Raw genomic sequence first — 16,649 nt, forward strand, 5'->3', positions numbered from 1 at the left:
AATGAAGGTTGTGAAAATCTCCAGCCTCATTAAAGGGTTTGGCATGTTTGAAAAGATTCTGTGAAAAGATCCAGCGGGATGTCAATCAGTACACTCTAAAAAATGCTGGGTTGTTTCAACCCAACGTTGGGTCAAATATGGACTAACCCAGCTGTTGGGTTACATTTTTTAATTAAAGTTTTAACCCAAAAGTTGGGTTAGTCCATATTTGACCCAAAGTTGGGTTGAAACAACCCAGCATTTTTTAGAGTGTAGAGCAGCAGTAATGAAAAAGACTCATTAGTGGCACGAGTATGGAATTACTTTTGTGCCAATAAAAAATGTACGTAACTTTTCAAGAAACTAATGAAAATATAAATTGAAACTGAATAAAATGTCTTTGAAAGTGAAAAAAAAAAATGACTGGCAAAATCTGACTAAAATGACTTCGTTTTTAACCTGTTAACCCTGGACGCCGGCGCACTGAACACTCTTTGTTTGCACGTGTCAATGTTTACGAATAGATTAAATGAAAAGGGACATAATTAATCTTGACAAACTATATATCATTCTAAAGGTCTAAGCCTCAAGCATCGACGATAGATCGCTGTTTTTCAATGGAAAGCTTATAAAGAATGTATTTGCTAAATTTGTGTAAGCAGTACACATCAAAACATTCATAATCAAAACGCAGTACGTACCAGATTCATCCTAATAACAAGTCATAAACGCATCCACAGCTGTAAATCCCGGTTTAGTTAGAAAGGTAAGGGTCCACTGAACAACATCCAATAGAGCACTTTTACTCCAACGAAGCAATAACGTTGGAATATGGATGGTCTCATTTCTTCGGGGACAGTTGTTGTTTGTATCCGTTATGGAATAACTTGTGCTCAAAAAACTGCATCTTGGTAGTAAAAATCAACATGGTTTTGTAGCATACAATGTCACAAACAGAATGAGACCATTCACACAAAAAAAGTCAAAGATACGCGGAATATTGTTTATTTGAATTCTGACGCTCTCTCGTGACGGCTCGTGACGGCTCATGACGCACACTGTGACGCACCTGTCATCTGTTGGGGGCGTAACTTAGCGATCGGCTTTTTGCACAAATAATTCTTTTTTTTCTTCTTCTTCTTCAACATTTTTCATATACTGTATGTGTGTGTGTTTTGTGGGGAATGTGGCTGTATCTGCATGATTACCATCTGTATGACCGCACATCAGCGTGTGATTACTGTCTGTATGACAGCTATCAGTGTGAATGCGGTCTATATGAAAGGCCATTAGAGTGTGATTATTGACTGTATGGCCGGCCATCTGTATAATTAACATCTGTATGACCGGCCATCAGCATGTGATTACTGACTGTATGACAGCTATCAGTGTGAATGCTGTATGTCTAGCAATCACAGTATGTACTTGGCATACATAGTTCATTCTTTTTTTTTTCTTATTTCTTTTGATTACTCAAAATGTATTCTTATTGTATTTTTTTAGTGCTCAAATAAATCACTTATGCGATGTCTAAGATTCTGTCTATTGTTTTATACTTGAAAAACTATGCAGTGGTATGTATAATGACTAAGTTTGTAGAACCGTTCAATACATTTGGTAAATATTTTTCCTCAAGCGGGGGGGGGGGGGGGGGGGTCTCAAAAAAAATGGTTGCAGGAATCTCATTTTTCATGGTATCTTCTTCAGATTTGAAATATAAACTCATGAGACATGTGACTTTCAACCCATTACTTTTCTGGATTGCTCCAGGACTGATTTCATGTATTAAACAATAAAAATAATTATTTTATTTTTTTCAAGGCACTTCAGTGTCTATAACGTTTTATCTTTTTGAGCATTATAAACTCTGGATGATGGATAGTAAAGCCCAAAGGGTCTTCTTTCCAAAGACACCAACATTGTGTGTGTAGCACACTGAAGTCAGAAACTGTTACAATTTTAACCCTCTGGGGTCCAAGGGTGTTTTGGGGCCTTGGAGAAGTGTTGACATGCCTTGAAATTTGTGCTTTTTTCAGTTGCTTATAAACATTTTAATGGCTACAGTTTAATAGCACTATAATTAGCACAAACTGGGCTACAATAATATGTGAGCATCATGTATGTACGTGATTGTGTTTTTGAGAAAACAAGGTTTATGCGTGCTTAGTGAAAAACAAAAATTTTAAAGTCACTGAAATAAGACCATAAAACACATACAGAACATTTGTTCACAAGACTTTTGAGAACTGGATCTTGAAGTCTAGAGTTTTTGCTTCAGAATGATGTGAAAATCATCTTGTTTACTCACTCACAGAAAACAATATATTGATTTAAAATTTCTAAGACACATTTTGTGTAGAAAAGGTATGTGCGAGGAGGCGTGAATGATCATGAATAATGCTGTGATTCACACCTGAGAAGACAAAGGCCTGCATAATGAGCTGCATAATGAGCCATTCAGTCAGGTGTTTGACTGAGAGGGAATTGCTACAAGAAAGAATGTGAGGAAAAAATAAATTTATATATTTTTTGTTTGTATATATATATATATATTGAATATATATAACTATCACATAAAATAACTCGAGATTAACTTGCGAGTGCAGTTAAGTTAGGTAGGTCATTTTCAGCTGTGAGTCCCAAAATGGGGGGTGCAGGTTAACAGGTTAATACACTGCATGTTTTGCTAAATGATTTCTCCTCTTTCTTTCCCTGATCTATACTTACAAATGTGCTTCCAGAGTTTACATCAACACTTCTGAAGTTTTCATTCGTGCTTCTGAAGTTTTCGTTTATGCTTCTGAAGTTTTCATTTACACTTCTGAAGTTTTCGTTCGCCATTCTGGCACAATTCCCTCGTGGGGGTGGGGCTAGTAGTGGTGTGTTCTCATTGGCTACTGAGTTTTTGATTGACAGCTTCTTGACCTGGAGGTGAAGGCGTCAGCCTTGCATCTGTGTGGATGTGAGCGTCTGTTAGCGGCTTCCTATTTCACTTTAGTGATATAAATGGATGTGGACTGTTGGTCACATGATATAAAACCGTATGTAAACAAGTTATCACATATCCTGCACAGAATACCAGCAGTATGAAGCATAAGGCCAGAGACTATTGAGCCAGTATGTCATAAGATAACCCTTGTGAAAACGAAGTACACTTTAGCATAGTTTCAAATAACATATTGCAAACTAAATATAATATTTGTATACACTCAAATGCATGTTCTTTACAATTAAATGAAAATGTATTATAATTTAAATTATAAATGTAATTTAAATTATAAGTGGGACATAAGTGAATCTTTATATTAAATTTCATGATTTTTTTTTATGTCTTTGAAATACGGTTAAAGTGCACTGCCGAATGTACGGACAAGCATTCATGGTAAACTGACATATATGTTAATGTCAATTCTATTGGAATTTGGGTTACACTTATTTGAAGGTGTCCTTGTTCCAGTGTAATTATACATTTAAGTAATGAGTAATATTAATTAACTACATGTACTTACTGTATGGTTTGGGTTAGGATTAGGGTCTGGCTTAGGGTTACTTGCATGTAATTATGCATAATTAATTGTTATTATAATAGTAAGTACATGTAGCATGTGTAACAAGGACACCTTCAAATAAAGTGTTACCAAAATTTGTATGTCACGTATTTACATTGTTCAGTTGTACATTTGTAATGATGAAGTTGCAATTTAGCACATTTAAAATATATTAACTTTAAAAGTCATATCAAATACACTGCAACTAAAATTATAATAACTTTTATATTTACTTATAATAATGTAAGTACTTTCATGTGCTTTAATATGTAGTATGTATCTAAATAAGTATACATCTTTAAACCGTGAAAAAAAAAAAGATTATTAAAACGATGATTTAAAATGTACTTTAAAGTAACACTTTTAATTTGACATTATTACAAAGTGTACTTTTTTAAATACATACTTACATAATATATATTATCTTCAAGTACAGGGTTTTTTACAAATACTTTTAAGATTTTAAACACACTACAAGTGCACATGCATAAGCACACTTCTTTTTAACAAGGGAACATATACTAGCATTACCAAGAGTGCTACATTTTCCTCACTACCACTAAATATTTAAGATTTATTTACAGATTTAGTTTGCTTTAAAGTCCTAAAAAAAAAACCCTGCTGGAAAATCCAGCTTAAGCTGACCGCTGTGTTTTGGAACATGCTAGACGGTCATTAGCTGCTGCAAACTAGCAGACTGACTGCCATGTTCCAAAACACAGTTAACGGCTTACGCTGGATTTACCAGGAGGTGAAAATGAGAATGAAAGTAATTCAGAAAGTAAATTATTTAAATGTTGTGTGTGGTGGTCGGTCTTAACCCAATTAGCAAACAGAGCAAATGCTTCCTAGAGAGCGTTTAAGAGAGTAATGAAATATTACATGCACACTCAAATACACACTTACATGCAAATGCACAAACACACATTTATAGAGGAAGTGAGCAGGCGGGGCAGGAGAGTGACAGACAGACAGAAGCCCAGAGAGATTGATGGCTATATTCAAATGAATGCAGAGACCTGAGAGGAACCCAATGGAGCGAAACACTGGCACAGAGAGAGTCTGATGTGAGCCAGTCCGGCACAAGCACACTCACACTTAAAACTACATAGAGTAGCACACACATCAATACAGCAACAAATGCACACTTTAACACCACGTGTGTGGTGTGTGCTCTAATTCTCTAGACAAAGCACAACCACAAACGGCTTAAAATGCTTTTAGGATCAATAAACGCAAGAACTGAGTTGCTACTGACACTCCTTCACCTCTACACGAGCACGAAACAAGAAGTCACACAGAACCAGCTGGCAGTACAAATGGAACAATGAAAAATCCCATGAGAAGAACAGTCATTGCCCGTTTCAAAAGCATCACTGAAGCCAGACAAATCAGAGACATTTCACCGCCCATCTTACCTAATTTAGGGAGGGAATATTTGACTTTGAAGTAATCCTGGTAAAACTGCAGGAGTCTCTTGGTGATGTGCAGAGCGTAGTCCCCCGATCCGCTCTGGATGGCGTCAGGTCTGGCGTACAGCCGAATCTACAACAACACAACATAAGAAGAGAGAGAGAATAAAAGTCAAACTGTGTCAGGAGCTGAATGAACTCTTGGAACTCTACGACTCTGGGTTTATTCCTAACCTGAATTCCCTCAAGGACAACGGTTATGGACTTGAAAGATTAAATTCCAAGAGTAATCAATGGTGAATATATCTGCCAAATACCTTCATCTGGCTTGTGAATTTTGCATTTGTCTTTCAAGTGTACTTTTCTCCACCCCTCATCCACTGTGCGAGGCATTAAGAAGTATTACTGTCACCTTCTCCAAAAGTAAAAATAATTTAATTATCTTCACAGACTACAGGAAGATGAGCTTCAGTATTCAGTGGCTCTAATTCCAGAATTTCCAATGAAAAACTACACTACCCATAATACCCTAAAGAGATATCCAACAATCAGAGAAATCACTTTTGCATGGAAAATTACTAGCATATTGGCTGTTATTGATTATTAGTACTATTAAGCACATATTAATGCCATATTCTGCATGACCATATTTTAGATCCCTTAATTCTACCCCATACCTAAACTTAACAACTACCTTACTAGTAATAAGCAGCAAATTAGGAATTTATTGAGACAAAAGTCATAGTTAATAGTTCGTTAATAGTGAAAACTGGACCTTAAAATAAAGTGTGACAAATTGTTTTTTTCAAATTGATTTGATTGAGTGATTTGCAATGCTTCATGGGACTAAGAGTCCACTCACTCATAAAAGACGTAGACAGCTTTAATACCTGTTTTGTTCAAATCAAAGTTTGTAATTTTTTGATTCACCTCAGAGCTGGTTGGTTTGATACATGACTCATTCAAAATCCTTATAGATTGGTGAAAAAACATATACTTCCAGAACCAAGGCCACTGAAAGAACAGGCAGCCATTTCTACTGGAGTTATGGCACTTTAAATGAATTGACTGCACTTTCATAAACCATAATGTTATTGGACTATAGCTGCTGAAAACCTCCTCTATATATTTGTTTAAAATTTGATTATTTCCATCAATTGTAAATCAGGACATGTGTCCTTGGAAATAAATTAGATTTCGATGAAAAAGCAAAGACAAAGCATTTGCATTATTGCAAGATTCTTTATTCTGTGTGTGAGAAGGAGAAAGAGAGATAGGGGAGAGAACAAGTGTGAAAGAGAAAGTGTGTGAGGTGTGGCTCTGTGGGAAATGTATTCCCAGAGTAAAAATGATCTTGGACTCTTTTAGCCGAAGGCTGATGCACGACACGGCTTTCTGAACGGGCATCCATCTAGTCAGAATGAATGTCCCCCTACACTAACAGAGTTACAGTGCAAAACAAGCAGCAGGAAAGGCTTTGTTTCAGAGCCTGGCAGCAATGCACATTGAATTATGTGTTGTTTGCCTCACATGTTGCTGCCTTATCGATCAGCTCTATGTCTGATATAAAGATGAATTGGCGGCACTTAGGGCTGTGGAAATAATTCAAAGCTCAATCAAATCAATGTGATTTTAAAACAACCTCTAATTAGACAAAGCACTCGAGTTGACAATCAAGAGACGCTTCATTAATCAGCCGGTGTGAAGATTGTTCAATCCGACTCCAGTGTTGACTGCTTCATTTGTTTGTTTGTTTGGTTTTGTTGAAGGCAGCTTGACAGAGACTTAAATGGGGTTAATTGAACTTTAATAGAGTCTCTCCATGAGCCGCTGCTCGACATTGATCCGCTAACAAGCTCTTTCTGATGAAAAGATGAAGCTTAAGTCAACACATTCTGCACTTGACTTGATATTAACAACCTGTTGAATTATTATTCTATATACGTCTGAATGTGAGGGATACTTCAGGCGCTTTACAAATTTATTTCTCCTTGTTAGAACATCTAGCTAGTCTAGCTAGTCACCAGCTTGTGTTGTGTAGACCAGTTCGACTGGTTTAACAGCTTGACCAGAACCAAACCAGCATAAATCAGTCTGGATCAGGATGGACATTAATGCTGGTATAGGCTGGTATTTTCAATTTGAAACCTACATAGACATTTCAAGGCATTTGTTTCCTAGAGCTAAAATCACAATTTTGTCCATTAAATGCACTGAACATACTTTTTGATCAGGCTGAGTAATTTCATGAATATGTAAAGGGCAAATTTAGTATAGTGGTGTTGAATTTTGATTATATTACAAGAACATTTTAATGAAAATATAAATAAAACTGACTGACACTAAACCAGTAGATTTAATAATAGCTGCTACAGTGTTATGAATGAAATATGCTCTTTTAAATTAATTAATTAATTAATTCATTAATTACTTTCTCTTATTTTAGCACTTTAAATAATATAAGACACTAAGTAAAATTTACACCTGGTCAAAAAGTGAAACTCTGTTCAGTGTGTGTGTGTGTGTGTGTGTGTGTGTGTGTGTGTGTGTGTGTGTCAGAAATCATGACTCTGAAGGGCCTGAGGGTCAAATTTTAATATGTGACGCTCTAGAGAGAGTCCAGTGGTCAATATAGGTGAAACAGAGGTCACGTTCACCAAAACCGATATGTGTGATGATGAAGACTCAGCATTATTCACACACAGCAGCAGGTTTACTAAACCCTGTATGTCGGTAAAGAGAAATGATCCATGATGAAACAAACGATCTAAGCTCAGACTTCAAATCATTTTGGAGAGCGAGCCACAGACGGCACAATCATTTACTGTCTGGTTCTGGAAATACATTTTTTCAGAGATTGCAGAACATACAAGGATTGTATCTGAAATGGTTTGGTCATGGACATAAAGTGAGGTATGGAACATAACAGTTAAATTGAATTAATTAAAAATTGTTATACTAGTCTTAATAGAGCATTCAAGTTACAATCTGATTTTATAGCAGAACAACCAAAAAAAAACAATTAGCAGTTATGTTCATGTTAATGGAGTAGATTTTGTGAGGGGTTAAGACTGTAGCCAAACGAAGCACCTCTAAACTAATGAGCTGAACCACTTAAATTCCCATCAAACTGAATGAGCTGCTCAACACCCAAACAGAACCAATAAACAAACAGAACTAATTTACAAACAGAATGAATAAACAAATATACCAACCACCCAAGCATACAGAAATATCAAAGAGAACCTTTATACTAAGGAAACTAATTAAATAATTTAACATACAGAACTAATAAACAAACCCAATAAACAATACTCAAGTGAAAAGAGAGAGAGAGAGAATAAAGTATTTTCTAACAAAACAAATACAAGACTAAACAGAATAAATAAATAAACAGAGCATCCAAACAGAACCAAATAACAAACATGCCAAACACCCAAGCAGAGCCAAAAGCAAACAAATAAACAAAACCCTTTAAACTAACAGAACAAAAACAAAACCGTTAAACAAACAGAAGCAAGATCTAAAGAGAGCCAACATCCGAACAGAACCAAATAATATACCAAAAATTCAAGCAGGGCCAAAAAAAAAAAAAAAGAACATTTAAACAAACACAAAAGATCAAAACAAAGCCAATATCAAACAAACCCTATATCTAAACAGAACAAAAACCCAAATGCAACCATTAAACAAACAAAACCAACAACCAAACAACCACATTGGCAAAATGCAAAAACAAATTAATAACCTTAAAAGATAAAAGGAGAATCAGTAAGCAAACAGAAACAATAAACAAACAAAACAAGCAAAATACGGTTCTATCCACCAGGAATTTATGGAAAAAATTGATGGAACCACGTTAGGCTATAAAATGACTGGATACTTTTATTTTTCTCCACCCATGCAAATTTGTTTACATTACAAGAAAAGCAATTTCAGAGCCAGACAGAATTATTACAGGATGAAAGATTATGACAACAAACCTTTTTTCTTCAGGAAACATACACTAATGAATCCTGCACAATTGTGTACATGTATAGTGAATTGTATTATGAATAGTATTTCATTTTGTCATTAATATAGAGATAACAGGCCATATGAAAGTTCCAAATGGCACTTCTAATGTTAATAGTTAAAAGTGACAAATGATTACTGAGATGGGTTTAAGAATAACTTAAACCCATCTCAGTAATCATTTTTCACTTTTTGTTTGGCCTTTAATGTTTAGAATGTACTTATTTTACTGTAAAGGATTGGTAAACAGTTGCCTAATATATATATTTTTTATATTTAAAAATTAAATCCTAAAGTACAAATTTAAAGGCACAGCTGTAGGTTAGATGACGACAACAAACAAGCCTGCAGTTCTCAAGAAACACAATCTCAGGCGTCATTACTCCACTAAACATGCAGAGCATTATGCTGTATTTGAGGAAAAGATGAGTCGAATGCATCAATAACTGTATAACTACGGCAATAAATGTATATAGTTAAAATTCATTGTTGTAAAAACCCAAAGTAAAACTGTTCAACTGCCCACCAATGGAGAACACCACCTGGCTCAGGTAATTTGGGTATGAGACCCCTCATCTATAGCCTTAAAAACTGTGAAATATATTATTCCCCACCAACTGCTGCAGAGTTTTTTTTTGCGTGTGTGTGTGTGCGTGTGTGTGTGTGTGTGTGTGTGTGTGTGTGGTAGATCAGTGTTTCCCCATAAACCCAGAGTAATAACTCCACTCTCCTCTCCAACATTCCTCTCCCACGATCTTTCCTCTCGCTCCGCACAGCCGAATCTTTATGATGAATGGTGCGAGGGGCTACCCTGCCGCTTTAATGTGATTGATGGGGGATGCTAGCGCGTGGCTAACCGCTACAAGCCGCAGTGTGGGTATAAGTGCCCCAGATAGAAGCACACACTAAAGTCAGCAGTGATATAAAGAAGAGCGCGGTCATGCTGAAGGAGATCAGATTAATTACACTAATATGAGGAGGAGGCCGGCCAAGGGCACACAGCAGGAACCACTGAGGAAGCCGTCAGGAAGTGTCTAATATGACAACAGGGCTTTGACTGAACGTGATATCAGTAACACGATGCATAAACCATGTCTCTCTGTTGGCTGTTGCATGTGATGAAAGTGATACAGCGAACATTTATCTTAATGGCTAAACTTCACATAAAACATGTTCATACATGACAAATAAAGCCTGGAAGAGTTTGTCATGAACAAAATCCTGGACATAAGCAAAAGTGGACACCAGCTGCAGACATGAATATTATCCTTTTAAAAGCAATTATATGGCTTTGCAGACACTGGACTAATGTTAGTGGAGACAAACCTTTCCATTTACAGTATATCCACTGTGTAACCATTATGTATTGACTAAATAAACTTCATATAAAGATATCCACTGTGAGCAAGATAAAAACTCTGTTCCAAAACTTGCTGTCTTGGCAGCTGCCTTATAAGGGACCATCCAAAATGAGATGGAACCTCATAGGAGATGAAACTCAACTACAGTATGTAAACAACAGCTCTTTACACATGATACTCATCTCACAATTGATATCAATAGACCAGGGGTTCTTAACTATGGCCCTCGAGGTCCACTTTCCTGCACCGTTTAGCCCCAACCTTGATCAAACTCACCTCGCAGTAACTTTCTAGTAATCCTGAAGACCTTGAATAGCTCGTTGAGGAGTGTTTGATTAGGGTTAGAGCTAAACTCTGCAAGAAAGTGGACCTTGCGGTCCAGACTTGACAACCTCTGCAATAGACTATGATGTTAGCATGTTGATAGCTATTCAATACACTAATGAACATAAAAATGCATAGAACACACAAATACTGGGCAATAAAAAAAAGCTGAATTTTCAGCATCATTACTCCAGTCTTCAGTGTCACATGATCCTTCAGAAATCATTCTAATATGCTGATTTGCTTCTCAAGAAACATGTCTTATTATTATCGATGTTGAAAACAGTTGTGCTGCTTAATATTTTTGTGGAAACCATGATACTTTTTTTTAGGATTCTTTGATGAATAGAAAGTTCAAAAGAACAGCATTCATTTGAATTATAAAACTTATGTAACATTATAAATATCTTAACTATTACTTCTGATCAATTTAAAGCATCCTTGAAAATAAAAGTTTTGATTTCTTTCTAAAAAAATACAATAAAAAAAAAACATACTGACCCCAAAATTTGGGTAGTGTATATTCTGTAAGTATATATTGATTTCTCTCAGCTTATTGGCTATTTTGGATTGACTTTATTACTGAACTCTGCGCAATGCATTCTGGTATTGTCTTCACTCTGAAACATACAGAGGCTGCCTTAGAATTTGGGAAATGTTAAAGGCAGAATGCCTTCTGGAAAAGCATCTGTGATGCCTTAAAAAGCTTTAAAAATCTGAAAAAAAGAGTTCTGGAATAATTAAATCTCTGTTTACTGTTTCTAACTTTGAGTTTTGGGGGCTTAAAATGTGACTCACTACAACTCCATTGTCTGTAACTGCTTCTCTGTAGATGAAGTTGCACACGGCCCAGGCAAGATAGTACGTCGACATGCGGGGCGTCCTGGAGAAATGGTTGGTCACCCATCCGTCCTCGTCAGACGTTGAGGCCTCCACTGGCATGTTGGACAGCGACTGGTACGAGCTCTCGTGTTTCAGACTCACTCTGAATGTGGCTTTATAGATGGGCTCGTCGAAACACGGAAAGGCCTTTCTAGCGTGAGTCGGTGAGAACTGCGTCACTGCAAGAAACCTGCAGAATAACACCAGGAATAAGAACATGAGAGAGAGTTGAGATGAAAAAAATAATCTCTGAAACATTAAATGCAATTTATGTAGTCTAGGTGTCTGCAGTGAGAAGTCATTTCACCTGAACTTCATTAAACTGGTTGTCACATGACTTTCCTGAATTCAAATTAGCTCTGACTGCCATCCCTGAACTCATCGCTGTGCATTTTTATCTCACTAATGAGATTCCTGATGTGAAGAAGGACAAAACCGATAGTTTTTTTAACCACGGCAACTAAATCACATCAAATGTCAACATATCATAAATCACACCAGAATTACTACACAGAAATATTGATATATCTGTCACAGCTGTAAACATTAAACCCATCTGTGACAGTCAACAAATTGAGAGCGTGAACCAATTTAGATGACAAGGAAATAATAAAAAGCTGTCAAACTGACCTTATGTGCAGTGTATTATAAGTGAATCATTATTAATCTACATTTAGACACATTTACCACATCGGAATCACATCTGAGTCTGAATATCAGAGTCTGGACCATAAACAGCCATGGAAATGTTTTAGTATATGTAAAGTTAGATAGCGGGAAAAGCAGTGAGCTGCATTCCAGAAAGCTGCATTAATGGATATCAAAGCCCGACTCAAACCTCACGATTGCTTTGGCCACCCACAGCATGACCAGCAGACGGGGGAGGAGTGTTTTCTGCTTCTGCAGTTCTTTTTACTTTCATTAGCAGCCATTCATGCAGTAACAGTCTATAATCAATCTATAATGTCCCATCTGTTTACCTCCTCTTTGTTCCATTCAGTATTTATAGACGCTAGTACCATTTAAACATCTTAACACTATTTACAGACCACAGTTGAGATGCAGATGCAGGCAGGAGGTGATGAGAAATCAGACGACTAACAGACACACAGGAGGAGATTCTACATGGATATCAGAGTGAAAATCAGATGTTTGAGTTTGTTGTCTAATGTGACACGGCTGTACCTGAAAATGTGTGAAGGATGAAGGAAAAACTGTTAAATCTCCAAAAAGACCAGATGACCAGATGTCGGTTTGAAGTGAACTAACAACATGGTTCATGTGCCCACATCTAACTGCATAAACAAGGGTATTTTCTCAATCCTGCGGGATCCCTGCCGTTCAGCGTTCATAAATATATACGAGCAGCCAGCAGGCGCTGATTACACTAAACTCAATGATCTTCACAGCCTGTGGAGCTCAGAGCTGCAGCAGGACACTTTCTGAACATCAGCATGCTAGATTTATCTCAAAGCTGCTCTTCAATGGATCTTACAATATCAACACTATCAACAAAAAATGGGTTTGATAAAGAATTGTTACACTGAGGTCTCAACATGCTGTTTTACAGCTACAAGGAGGAAGAAGGTCTAGCAGTTATTGCAAACACAGAAAGGCAACTAGTGGATGGACAAAAGGTTTATGAAGTGTGTCCATGAAAGCGATCCCTTCAGGGTAAAACAAGGTTTAAACATGTCTCAAATGTAGGAAAACCCGGGGCAAAGATTCAAACATAAGCCATTTTTCCCTCAGAGGATATAGAGTCAGAAGCTAGAAAACAACAAATAGATATTCAGTGCTGTCTAAATGAAATCACTCTGAATATGAGGCTGTAAACGGCTGTAAGACGCTGTAATCAATGCACATATGAGCTTCTACTCAAAGGCTTATATTAAAGAGCTGAATAATATGGTACTGGGTGATCTGACAGTTCTCAAACATCAAAATGAATTCTCTTAGTTTAAACATTGGCACATTTTAACTGAACACCTTAATCTAACTGTCTGATCTCTTATATATTGATGCATTATGGTAATAACGCCATAAATAGTAAAAAAAAATATTGCTGTATAAGACACAGCTACTGACATCCTGACATCTGGACATCACGTGGACAGCAGTAAATTAGAACAGCAGTAAATTAAAGCCAGCCTCACAAAATTTACCATGTCAGATTTTTTTTACAAAAATACAATGGCTGCTATTGCTATTAACATTACTACTGAAACTATTAGATTTTGATGTAAACCATCGTAAATACTAGTCAGAAGAATAAATTAAGATAATTACAAAATAAGGCTTGTTGCTGTTGTACTAAGATGCAGATAAACATCTACTTATCAATGTCAGGCAGCATCAACATAACATGATTTACATACAATATCACTGACACGTTAATCTCACAAGAATGAATATTCACGGTGATCATTAAAGAAGTCTGTGCTTATTCTCATTCTCCCTTCAAAATATTCCTATTAAAACCATAGTTTTTAGTATAATACCAACGTTAATACACTTACTAAGGTAATACTGTGGTAACTCAGTGGTGACAGTAGGATTCTTATAACTTCTTCACTGTTTGAACGAGATCCCATATTCATTTATTATAGTGTTACATTTTGGTTACCATTGTTCATTTCTGTTGGAGAATGAATTAGCCAAAAAAGTGCTTAATTGCCCATGAACGTCAGGCAGCATCAACAGTTCCCATGTTAACAGCAGAGCGTTCTAACAACATCTGGAAGAGTTTGACTCGGACACTGAAGCGCTTTTACCTTCTTTCTCCATTCAGCACGTGCGAGCTGCGGAAGAAGCCCAGGAGCTCGTGCTCAATGTGCGCGTGAAAAGTGATGTTGATCTTGTAAGTTCTGAGGGGCTTCATCTCTCTGTGCAGCGCGATCACATACACCTGCTTGGGCTGGTAGTGGAAGCGGCGCTGGATCCTCATGGCGCCCGCTTTCTTACTGTCCGAATACACCAGCACCCTCTCCACCTCCAGCCGGTCCGTGTGCAGCACGATGAACTTCGTGGAGTGGACGCATTCAAACTCAATGTTCACCTCGCCGGAGAAGGTGAAGTTCTCCATGTACACGGACAGTCGGAGGTCGTAGTGGCGCGGGCGCAGGGTGGCCGGTAAGCGCAGATGTCTCCAGGGCTGCTGGCCGTCTTCTGAGTCTCTGTGACTGATGTTCCCGTCCCGGGACTGTTTCCACTTACTGTTGCTGGAGCCGTTCGCTGCCAGAGCCCCGCTGCTCTCCGCGGCGCATCTCTCGAAGCTGACGCTGAGCGTGATTGCGATGGCCGTGACTACGATGAGGGTGAGGATGGAGATGGCGAAGCCCAGCACAAGTCTCTTATTCACCGTGATGTGCTGCTCGGTCGTCCGGGGCCGGACAACCACGCTGTCGGCCCACTGATCGGACAGAGCCCGTCCGTTCCTCATGCTCGCGTCCTCGATCCCCATTATATGACGAATCTGATGTGTTTTATATTCATGATCAGCCTCCGTTCGTGCGGTGCAGCTTCAAACTGCAGAGGATGAGCCGGCGCACTGATTTAAAGGCGAAAAAATCGGCGAAGATCCCGCGAAACGCGCAAAGCTTCGATTAGAATGAAAGAACTGATGATCGATGACCTTTTGCTGAATCAGAAGTTCTTTCGGTCAGATGCTGGAGCTCATCTAGTCCTGCCGCACATCCATTTCTGCTCTGATTTCAGTCTGATGTGGATGAAGGTCCAGCACCCGCTTCCTGATCAATCGCGAGAATGTTGTGAATCTCTCTGCGCTCTGTTCATTTCTGCCTCCATCCTCATCCCTGTTTCTCTCTCTTTCTCATGCGTTCTCTCTCTCTCTCAGCCTTTGGGCTGCGCTCTCTCTCTCTCTCTCTCTCTCTCTCTCTAGTAGTAGTAGTAGTCTAGTAATTCCGTCTAAATCTTATGTTCAGTTAAATCACATTTAATTAAACAGTGAAATACTCAGATAGGCTGATGTGACTTTTCTCCTCTTTCACACACATCAAAACTGCTGAGTTGCATGAATATTCAATAGAATAATGGAACTTAGACCAATTAAATGGGAAAATGATACACGCATTTGAGACATGTACATGTTAAAATCGTACAGCAGTGCTGTGACAGTATTTTCAACACAACGATTATTACACATCCCACATAAGAGTGAAAGGTGGATGTGTAATGATTATTTCAATAAAAGCATCAGGTTATGTGGGACAGTCAAGAGAGAGACTATCTCCCTGTGAGTACACACTCTTATGTGTATTCACTAAAATGAAGCAGTTTAGTTTTGTGCAATGGTGTGTATTTTGGTGCATGTGTGGCTGGGTTTCAGTTTTATAAAGCAAAATTAAGCATATGTTTACAATGTGAGCTGCAACTGTAAAAAATAATTATAGTAATAATAATAATAGTATGCCATCCATGGTGCTGAATCAGGCAGGATCATCAAATCAGTTTCCTGAAGGGTGTAATTCTGCACCATTAGTGGCAGTAAAGACAAGAAATAATGACAATTGTGTTTTCACACAAGGTTTCCAAAATTATCCCACAAACTCTATGTCTCAAATGACTGGACCCTGTGTGAGTAAAAACCAGCATTTATTTATCCTCAAAAGCCTTCATGATCATGAGTGACCGTAACCCCACCTTCTCATCCCCCTCCATATTTTCCACCACTCATTTGTCTCAGTACATCTGTCATTGTTTCATAAAGGAAGACCAGCGGCGGCTCTTTGAACAAAGTGATGGCTCCAAACACCAAATAATATTCTCAATTTGCAGCCATTGGCATGGCTGGTTAAACAGCACAGCGAGAGGAGAGCCGTGAGCGTGTGAAGAGACCCTTGAAGCCAGGAGAGAGAAGGTGAGGTGGAAAGATGACGGGCATAAAGTGAAAAGGAGAAAGTAGGCTTCTAGTTCAACTGATTTTATTCACATTTGAAATTCTCTAAACTAGAACTGGCAGAAAATGCATTTTGATTCCCATCTGATCAAGATCCTCTTCGTTCCCTTTACTTCTATGAAATTTAAAACCTATTCTTATGAAATAATGGGGCTGAGATAGAATGCCCTTAAATGATTGTGAGATCTTTGGATCAAATGAAAATGGAGGT

General features: G+C 37.8%; 1 pseudogene; it reads right to left on the reverse strand.

Annotated features, from left to right (window-relative positions):
- LOC107692247 (thyrotropin-releasing hormone-degrading ectoenzyme-like) overlaps window positions 1-15,118 on the reverse strand; it is a 122,597-nt pseudogene extending 107,479 nt beyond the window's left edge.
- Between the last annotated feature and the right edge of the window lie 1,531 nt (window positions 15,119-16,649).

The sequence above is a fragment of the Sinocyclocheilus anshuiensis genome, unplaced genomic scaffold (genome assembly GCF_001515605.1).
Source record: "Sinocyclocheilus anshuiensis isolate Anshui unplaced genomic scaffold, SAMN03320099.WGS_v1.1 scaffold875, whole genome shotgun sequence".
In the NCBI taxonomy this organism is placed as follows: domain Eukaryota; kingdom Metazoa; phylum Chordata; class Actinopteri; order Cypriniformes; family Cyprinidae; genus Sinocyclocheilus; species Sinocyclocheilus anshuiensis.